The sequence below is a fragment of the Canis lupus genome, chromosome 19 (assembly GCF_011100685.1).
Source record: "Canis lupus familiaris isolate Mischka breed German Shepherd chromosome 19, alternate assembly UU_Cfam_GSD_1.0, whole genome shotgun sequence".
Lineage (NCBI taxonomy): Eukaryota > Metazoa > Chordata > Mammalia > Carnivora > Canidae > Canis > Canis lupus.
In genome coordinates this window covers 23,924,700-23,934,876 of record NC_049240.1, presented here as the reverse complement: position 1 = coordinate 23,934,876, position 10,177 = coordinate 23,924,700, and the positions used below count along the sequence as shown (strand labels likewise).

The 10,177-nt window shown below is 36.0% G+C and overlaps 1 protein-coding gene across 4 annotated transcripts in view; it reads right to left on the bottom strand.

The window, feature by feature from the left end:
• Nucleotides 1–224: 224 nt before the first annotated feature.
• Nucleotides 225–10,177, bottom strand: part of LOC119864466 — a 38,577-nt gene continuing 28,624 nt past the window's right edge. For all 4 annotated transcript variants that reach the window (XR_005374020.1, XR_005374023.1, XR_005374022.1 and 1 more), the window contains one exon: nucleotides 225–285. The gene's annotated coding sequence lies outside the window, so the exon portion shown is untranslated. The remainder of the gene's footprint in view (nucleotides 286–10,177) is intronic.

Genomic DNA, 10,177 nt, shown 5'->3' with positions numbered 1-10,177 from the left:
TTGAGACTTATTTATTTTATAACTAGAAGTTTGTACCCTTTACCTATTTCACCTACACTTCCAGTCCCCCAATTTGATCACCATCAACTTGTTTTCCACATTTATGAGTCTCTTTCTGTTTTGTTGTTGTTGTTTATTTTTTTTTTGTTTCCACATATAAGTGAAATCATCTAGCATTTATCTTTCAGAGTCTGATTTATTTCACTTAGCAGAATATCTTCTATATCCATCCATATTGTCACAAATGACAAGATGTCTTTCTTTCTTATGGCTGAGTCCATTCACCTGTTAATGGAGAGACACATAGATTGCTTACATATCTTGGCTATTATAAGTAATGCTGCAACAAACATAGGGGTGCAAACACCTTTTTGAGTTAGTGTTTTCATTTTTTACTGATAAATACCCAGTAGTGGAATTACTGGATCATATGGTAGTCTATTTTTAACTTTTTTTTTTTAAATTTTTTTTATTTTTTTTTATTTTTAACTTTTTAAAGAATCTCCATACTGTTTTTCATAGTAGCTGAATCAATTTACATTTCTACCAACAGTGCATGAGGGGAAGTTCCCTTTGCTCCATATCCTCACCAAAACTTGTTGCTTATGTTGCTGATTTTAGCCATTCTGACAGGTGTGTGGTGGATATCTCATTGTGGTTTTGATTTGTTTCCCTGATGATCAGTAATATTGATGACCTTTTTACATGTCTGTTGGCCATCTGGATGTCTTCTTTGGAAAAATGTCTATTCAGGTCCTTGGCCCATTTATTAATCACATTGGTTTTTTGGTGTTGAGTTGTATGAGTTCTCTATACATTTTGAACATTAATCCCTTATTAAATGGATCATTTGCAAATATCTTCTTCCATTCTGTAGGTTGTCTTTTTGTTTTGTGAATGGCACTATGCAAATTATTTTTAGTTTGATGTGGTCCCAATTGTTAATTTTTGCTTTGAGGAAAAATCCAACAAAAAATGTTGCTAAGACCAATATATAAGAGTTATTGCCTGTGTTTTCTTTTAAAAGTTTTAGGAGAACTTACATTTAGAGTTATTAATCTTTTTTGAATTTGCTTTTGTATACAATGTGAGAAAGCAGTCCAGTTTCATTCTTTTGCATGTATCTGTCTGTTTTCCCAACACCATTTGTTGAAGGGACTGTCTATTCCCCATTGTATATTCTTGCCTCTTTGGTTGAAGATTAATTGACCACATAAATGTGGGATTATTTCTGTGCTCTCTCTTATGTTCTATTGATATATGTGCCTATTTTTGTGCCACTCCCATACTATTTTGATTACCATAGCTTTGTAGTATAGTTTGAAATCTGGAATTGTGATACTTCCAGCATTATTTCTTAAGATTGCTTTGGCTGTTCAGAGTCTTTTGCAATTCCATATACACTTCAGGATTATGTGTTCTAGATATGTGATATATATATATATATATATATATATATATCTTTTTTGAAAATTTTATTAATTTGGGAGAGAGAGAACATGGGTGGGGGGGGTGAGAGGGGGAGAGGAAGAGGGAGAAACAGACTCCCAGCTGAGCAGGGAGCCCAATACAGGGCTTGATCCCAAGACCCTGAGATGATGGCCTGAGCCAAAGATGGATACTTAATCGACTGAGCCACCCAGACACCCCATACCACATCTTCTTTATCTATTCATCAACTGATGGATACTTGGGCTGTTTCCATAGTTTGACTATTGTAGATAATGCTGCTATAAACATTGAGGTACATGTATCCTTTTGAATTAGTATTTTTGTATTCTTAAAATAAAATCTAGTAGTAAAATCTAGTAGTGTGGTCGCTTGATAGCAGGGTAGTTCTATTTTTAACTTTTTGAGGACACTCCCTACTAGTTTCCATAGTAACTGCACCTGTTTGCACTTTGCATTCCACCAACAGTGCAAGAGTGCTCCCTTTTCTCCACCTCCTCACCAACACTTGTTGTATCTTGTGTTGTTCATTTTGTTTTATTTTTTTTACTTTTTAAAGATTTTATTCATTTATTCATGAGAGACACACAGAGAGAGGCAGAGACATAGGCAGAGGGAGAATCAGGCTCCCTGCAGGGAGCCCAATGCAGGACTTGATCCCAGGACCCTGGGATCATGACCTGAGCTGAAGGCAGACGCTCAACTACTGAGCCACCCAGGCATCCGTGTTGTTCATTTTAGACATTAAGACGGATGTAAGGTGGTATCTCATCATGGTTTTGATTTCTATTTCCTGGATGATAAGTGATGTCAAGCGTATTTTCATGTGTCTGTTGGCCATGTGTATGTCTTCTTTGGAAAAATGCCTATTCATGTCTTCTGCCCACTTTTCAATTAGACTATTCATTTTTTGAGAGTGAGTTATTTTGTTTTTCTTTAAGTAAACTCTGCATCTAATGGGGGGCTTGAATTCATGATCCCATGATCAAGAGTTGCATGCTCTACAGACTGAGCCAGCCAGGTGCATCTAAGTGTTGAATTTTAGAAGTTCTTTATATGTTTTGGATACTAACCGTTTATCAGATAAGTCGTTTGCAAATATCTTCTCCCATTCTGTAGGTTGCCTTTTAGTTTTGTCAAGTGTTTCTTCACTGTGCAGAAGATTTTTATTTTGATGTACTCCCAATAGTTTTTATTTTTGCTTTTGTTTCCCTTCCCTTAGGGGACATATCTAAAAAGAAGTTGCTGTGGCCAACATCAAAGAAGTTACCAACTGTGTTCTTTTCTAGGATTTTTATGGTTTTAGGTCTCACATTAGGTCGTTAATCCAGCCTTTTTAAAAAAAAGATTTTATTTATTTATTTACTTGAGAGAGGGAGAGAGGAGGAACAGAGGGAGAGCTCAGAGCTGAGCTCAGAGTTCTATGCAGGGCTTGATCTCATGGTGCTGAGATCACAACCTGAACCAAAATCAAGAATTGGTTGCTTAACTGACTGAGCCACCCAGGTGCCCCAGGTCTTTAATTCATTTTGAGTTTACTTTTGTGTATGATGTAAGGAAGTGGTCCATTTTCATTCTTTTGCATGTTGCTGTCCACTTTTCCCAATGCAATTTGTTGAAGAGACAGTCTTTCTCCCATTAGATATTCTTTCCTGTTTGCCAAAAATTAATTGACCGTATATTATATGACCATATATTCATGTCTCTTGTTTCTATTCTGTTCTATTGATGTATGTGTCTATATTTGTGGTAGTACCATACTGTTTAGATTACTGCAGCTTTTAATATAACTGGAAGTCTGGAACTGTTAATACCTCTGGCTTTGCTTTTCTTTTTCAAGATTGCTTTGGCTATGTAGGGTCTTCTGTGGTTCCACGCAATTTTAGGAATTTTCGTTCTAGCTTTGTGAAAACTACTGTTGGTATTTGATAGGGATTGCTTTAAATGTGTAATTGCTTTGGGGAGTATACACATATTAGCAATATTGGTTCTTCCAGTCCATGAGCATGGAATGTCTTTCCATTTCTTTGTGTCATTTTCAATTTCTTTCATCAGTGTTTCATAATTTTGGAATATAGCTCTTTCACATCCTTGGTTAGGTTTATGCCTAGGTATCTTATTGTTTTTGGTACAATTGTAAATGGGATTGATTCTTTAATTTCTCTTTCTGTTTAATTTGTTATTGGTGTATAAAAAGAAATGCAACAGATTTCCGTACATTGATTTTGTATCCTGTGACTTCACTGAATTCAGTGATCAATTCTAACAGCTTTTTGGTGAGTTTTTCAGTTTTAAAAAATATATATTATGTCATCTGCAAATAGTGAAAGTTTTACTTCTTCCTTCTTGATTTGGAGGCCTTCGATTTCTTTTTGCTGTCTGCTTTGCTCTGACCTCCAGTACTATGTTCAATAAGTGGTAAGAGTGGACATCCCCATTTTGTTCCTGACTACAGAGGAAAACCTCTTGGTTTTTCCTTATTTAGGTTGATGTCAGCTGTGGGTTTTTCATGTATGGACTTTATTATGCTGAGATATGTTCCCTCTAAATCTACTATTTGAGAGTTTTTTTTTTTTATCATGAATGAATGTTGTACTTTGTCAAATGCTTTTTCTGCATCTATTGAAATGATGATATGGTTCTTATTCTTTTATTGCTATGAGGTAGAGCATTGGTTGATTTGCAAATATTGAACCTAGTAATAAATTCCACTTGATCATGGAGAATGACTTTTTTTTTAGTGTATTGTTGGATTCAGTTTGCTAGTATTTTGTTGAGGATTTTTGCATCTATGTTCATCAGAGATATTAGCTTACAGTTTTTTTTTTTGTAGTGTCATTGTCTTATTTTGGTATCAGAGTAATGCTGGCCTCCTAGAATGAATTTGGAAGTTTGCCTTCCTTTTCTACTTTTTGGAATACTTTGACAAGGATAGGCATTAACTTTTCTTTAAATGTTTAGTAAAATTCAGCCATGAAGGCATCTGGTCCTAAGCTTTTGTTTGTTGGGAGTTTTTGTATTACTCATTCAATTTTGTCAGTAGTAATCTGTCTGTTCAGTTTTTCTATTTCTTCCTGACTCATCTTTGGAAATTTATGTGTTTCTAAGAATTTATCCATTTCTACTAGGTTGTCCAATTTGTTGGCATAGAATTTTTCCTAGTAGCATCTAATAAAACTTTGTATTTCTGTGGTATTAGTTGTAACTTCTCTTCTATTACTGATTTTATTCATTTTGGTTCTCTTTCTCTCTGATGAATTTTGTATTTTCAAAGAACCATCTATTTATTTTATTTATTTATTTATTCATGAGAGACACAGAGAGGGAGGCAGACATAGGCAGAGAGAGAAGCAGGCTCCATTCAGGGAGCCCAATGTGGGACTTGATCCTGGGACTCCAGGACCATGCCCTGGGTTGAAGGCAGATGCTCAACCGCTGAGCCACCCAGGGATCCCCCATCTTTTAATTTTAGTGATGTTCTCTCTCTCTCTCTCTTTTTTTTTGGTCTCTGTTTAATTTACTTCCACTCTGATTTTCAGTATTTTCTTCCTTCTGTTACTTTTGGCTTTGTTCTTCTTTTTGTAGTTCCTTTAGGTGTGAGTTTAGATTTTTGCTTGAGATTTTTCTTATTTCTTGAGGTAGGCTTATGTCAGTATAAATTTTCTTCTTAGAACTGCTGATGCTGTAACTTAAGATTTTGAACCATGTGTTTCCATAATCATTTTTTAGGTATTATTTCCTCTTTGATTTCTTCATTGACCTCTTGGTTGCTTAGTAGCATGTTGTTTAGCCTCCATGTGTTTGTGATCCTTTTCAGGTTTTCTTCTTATAATTGATTTTTTTAAATTTATTTTTTATTGGTGTTCAATTTACCAACATACAGAATAACCCCCAGTGCCCGTCACCCATTCACTCCCACTTGTAATTGATTTCTAATTTGAATCTGTTGTGGTCGTAAAGATGCATGATATAATTTCAATCTTTTATTGAGACTTGTTTTGTGGACTAACATGTGACCTATCCTAGATAATGCTCTATGTGCGTCTGAAAATAATGTGTATTCTGGTGTTTTTTGGATGGAATTTTCTGTATATATACCTGTTAAATCTATCCGGTCTATTCAAAGCCACTCTTTCTGGGGAACCGAGTGGCTCAGTTGGTTAAGCAGTTGCCTTCAGCTCAGGTCATGATCCCAAGGTCCTGGGATTGAGCCTGGTATCCAGGGCAAGATGGCAGAAGAGTAGGGGTCCTCAATTTATCTGGTCCCAAAAACTTACCTAGATAACTTTCAGAACATCCTGAACACCTATGAATTCAACCTGATATGTAATGAGAGAACAGCTGGAATGCTACAGAGAGAAAAAGGATTGCTCTGACAAGGTAAGAAATCAGGCCTCGCATCAGGCTCCCTGCTCAGAGGGGAGTCTGCTTCTTCCTCTCCCTCTGCCCATCCTCACTGCTCATGTTCTCTCCTTCCCTCTCTCTCTCTGTCTCTCAAAACTAAATAAGATCTTTTAAAACAATTGTCCACCCTTCTTCCTTAAAAAAAAAAAAAAGCCACTCTTTCCTTATTGAATTTCTGTCTGGATGATATATCCATTGATATAAATAAGGTGTTAAAGTCTCTAATTATTATTGTATTACTGTCAAGTTCTCCTTTATGTCTGTTAATACTTGCTTTATATATTTAAGTGCTATGTTGGATGCATAGATATTTACAATTATATCCTTTTATTTGATTGATTCCTCTATTATTATGTAATGCTATTCTTTGTCTATTGTTGGCCTTTATTTTAAAGTCTGTTTTGTCGATTATAAGTTTAGCTACCCCTAAGCTTTTTGTCATTTCCATTTGCACGGAATATTTTTTCTATCCCTTCTCTTTCAGTCTGTATGTGTCTTTATGTCGGAAGTCACTGTCTTATAGACAATACTTAGATGGGTCTCTTTTTAATCCATTCACCCATGTTTTTTGATTGGATCTTTTAGACCATTTATATTTGAAGTAATTATTAGTAGGTATGTATTTATTGCCATTTTGTTAATTGTATTCTGGTTGTTTTTATGGATTTCCTTTGTTCCTTTCTTTTTCTCTTGCTCTCTTCCTTTGTGAGTTGATGATTTTTTTTTTTTTTTTTTTTAGTGTTGTGCTTGGTTTTCTTTCTTTGTTTTTTTGTCTATCTATTACAGATATTTGGTTTGTGGTTGTCATGAGGTCCATATATAACATCCTAAGTACATAGCGGTCAATATTAAGTTGATGGTTAAGTTTGAATATGTCCTAAAAGCACTCTTCTCCACAAGAGTACAAGAATGAGAGTTTCCTTTTTCTAGTTGAAAAGCAATCTCAAAAAAAAATAAATAAATAAAAATAAATAAAGAAAGAAAAGCAATCTCATTTGGAAAATATTTTAAAGATGTGATTTGAGCAACAAAATTGGTGTATTTAATTAATTTTTTTATTCTTAATAGACTAAATTTGAAACCAGAGGGGAAGCATGATTTCAACATATTCAGGATATTTCAGGGTTCTAAAGACATTATTGTTACAGCAAGTAAAAAAAAAAAGTGATTGCCTTAGCTACAATATGAAGAAAATGTTACAATGAAGATAGTTTGAACAAACACAACTGGAGATATTTTTCTATCTCATATTATGTGTCTCAAACTTTTGTTCATCATTTTATACAAAAATTGAAACATTAAATAAATACAGTTAGATAAAATACCCATTTACTGATAATTTAATTAAACTTTGAGCTTGGAGAATGAACTGGTTTCTTATTTACCTTGAAGGATGACTATAAAATGTTAAGATGAAAAAATTTCATTTGTCAAGGAAAAAAGAATGTATCATTTCATTTTTTATAGTCACTGTTCTATTAGTATGAACTACAATTTTCAATGCTGACCTAATAAAAATCAAAAGACAGACTTGACAGTCCATCAGCTATTCACATTGCATTGCCCCGTGTATTTCAAGCCATATTAAGCCTACTGATTGGCATGCTTACTCATTACAATGTATTTTTCTTAATTTGGGGGAGGATTTACTTGTTACAATTAAATATTAGTAAATAAGATTTTGTGTAAGTGCAGTTATGATTTTACTTTACTATATGTTATAGGCTGAATTGTGTCCTCCACAAATTCATATCTTGATGTCTAAACTCCCAGTCCTTCAGAATGGGCATTTCAAAAGGCAATGTGGTTGACAAGAGGTCATTAAGGGTGGTTTCCTAATCCAGTCTGATTGGTGTCCTCACAAGAAGAGATTAGAACAGAGACACAAGGGTTTCAGGTGCACTGAGGAAAGTCATTTGGGGACACAGGCAGCCATCCTCAAACCAAGGGTAGAGCCTTCAGGAGAAACCAAATTTGCTGAGACTTTGATCTTGGACTTTTAGCATCCAGAATTGTGAGACAATAACTTCCTGATATTTAAGCCATGCAATCAGTGTTATTTTGTTTGGCAGCCTGAGCAAGCTATATACAATATATGCAATGGTAAGGGTATTGTTTTGTGAAATTTTAGTTTCAGTTGTGTGTTTAGGTACTGAGTCTCAATGCAAGATGCATTTCTTATTATTGGTTACAGGCCAAAATATTTGAAAAACATTGAATTAGAAGAAATGAAGGATTTTGCCTCCCAGCTCTGAAACAAGCCAGTTGAACTGGATTATACTTGCACTAGGCAAACCTGGAGAAATTCTGGCTCCACTTTTCCCAGACAGAAATTAAGGAAAAGAAATGGCTTACAAGGCTTTGTGTTCCTTGGAAAATAATTCTAGAATAGTGTTCTTTTTCAAAGGAAAAAAAGTGTGTTTTTAAAAAAAGATTATTTTTATTTGAGAAAGAGAGCAAGTGAGAGAGAGAGAACACACACAAGGGGGGGGAGGAGCAGAGAGAGAGATAGAGAGAAGCTGACTCCCCGCTGAACAGGGCGCTAGATGCAGGGACTCCATCCCAGGACCCTGATAACATGACCTGAGCCTAAGGAAGACGCTTAACTGCCTGAACCTTCTAGACACCCCTAGAATAGTGTTCTAAGGTGGAGTTTGGGGATAGAATTGACAAGGTCTGTGAATTTGGTTGGGAAAAAGGTACATATTTATTTTTACTAATGTGTATCTCAAAATTACCTTTTCTATCAACTAAATAGAAAATGGAATGGAATAAATGGAAGCAACAGATTTCAATAATATTAGAAATACCTGTAACTTTGTCATCAGTAGAAATCAGACGTTTTCATACCATGTCACACAAACTGTACCTTAATAGATTAATCACAACCATTATTATATCAAAAGTATAAGTAGATTTACTGATACAATTTATTATTTAATATATTAATAAAGAAACACATGTATTACTATGTACAGATTTTAAATATATATACATATATGTACGTGTGTGTGTTTTTAAGAGAGAGAGAGAGAGAGAGAGGGCAGAAGGAGAGAGAAAATCCTAAGCAGGCTCCATGCCCAGTGTAAAGCCCAACATAGGGCTCAATCTCACAACCTTGAGACCATGATCTGAGCTGAAACCAAGAATTGGATGCTTAACTGGCTGAGCCACGCATGGCCACAAGGCCACCCAAAGAGTTGCTGGCCATTTGAAAAATAGCTTATATTGTCAGCAGCACAAATGGAAACTATTTCGTTTCGGGACCCATGGACTTGTTCCTGCCTCCTGAGGATGTTTGGCTTACTTTTGTGGTTTCCCCAATCACATCATTTCATATTAGATCCCCCCTCATGACCTGAATGTGTAGCTCTATCCAAGGCCTTCTAGACTCCATATGTCCACACTGCCATGGCTCACTTGCACCATCAGTGGCCATATAGGGTGTGTCCACCTCCCAAAGTGTGTCCTTGCACAGCCTGTCTTCCAGTTCACAGTAATTCGGGTCTTCACCCATTGAGGTTTCCCCATGCACACAGCATTCCCATTCTGGCTTGCCCACCTGGTCAACATTGGGGGCAATGCCACGCTACTACAAAGAACAGAGTGATACCTTCCAGTAACCACCCCTTTTTACTGGAGAGATCATCCTAAACAGAATGAGGGATAGCTTAGCTCCTGCACAACCCATGTGTCAGTGGCACACTCTGGCCTCTAGAGGGATCCCTATGAATGAGGGAGAGAAGGAGAAGCAGTTCTGAGCCTCTGGGAACAGGAATCTGGAACCTTTCATCACTAGCTGTCCTGAAGAATGGGGCTCATGTCTCGTCCACATATCCTAAGTTCACTGATGTCCTTTAGTGTTCTTTGGGCAGGAATGCCTTACTTGATGTATCATGTCTAGTCTGTCTTCCCACCAGCCTTTGCCCACCGCCAACATTTATCTATGTGGGGGTCACAATGCAAATAGATTCTTGACTGCTTAGGCTCAGCCTAGCCTAAGTACCCAAGTACTTTGTACTGAAGAACTCCATCAGTGGAGGCTCCAGATTGTAACCAACAGATGTAATGGGTATATCTAGAAAACAAGAGTCAGGGACAAATGCATATCTCTAATCTCATCTGGTCTTCTATCTAGGAATAAACAATGCTCTGTATCATGTTCAGTTTTGTTTTCCCTTTACACTGGTCATTAGAAGCACTTCAATATGTTATTTTTCTTTTTTTACCTTTGTATTCAGAAATATTTCAGACACACAGAAGAGTTGAGTCACATAATGAACAGATATATTCCATCCATATGTGTTAAAAATTCAACAATTTT